The following is a 402-nucleotide window of genomic DNA, read 5'->3' on the forward strand; positions in this document are numbered from 1 at the left end:
TACTAATTCTCAGTGTTTCGTCTGGGAGACAGTCGGCCCCTTTCCTGTGCTGTCTTCCTTCAACCACGGGTTGCGTTGTTTAATCCTTTCTGTCGCGTGGGAGTAACTGTCATCCGCTTTCACACCTCGCACCCAGCTGGTCAGCTCCGCCTTCATCGTAGGCTCCCCGATGCTGCCACGGCCATGTGTCCCCTCCTGCCCCCTGCCGCCCCCGAGGCAATGCCCACTCCTCTGTGGTGTACCTGTGCCCTGAGTGCCTCCCCACTGCACGGCGTGTACTGGGCTCCCAGGACCCTGCAAAGGCCAAGGACACGGGTCCCCGACCCGCAGGGCCCACGTTCCAGGAGGCAGAGGCCTGGTGTGGAGAAGGCCACAGCTGCCGGCCTCGGCCAGGGCAGGAGT

The sequence above is a fragment of the Bison bison genome, unplaced genomic scaffold (genome assembly GCF_000754665.1).
Source record: "Bison bison bison isolate TAMUID 2011002044 unplaced genomic scaffold, Bison_UMD1.0 scf7180017857577, whole genome shotgun sequence".
NCBI classification, from domain to species: Eukaryota; Metazoa; Chordata; class Mammalia; order Artiodactyla; family Bovidae; genus Bison; species Bison bison.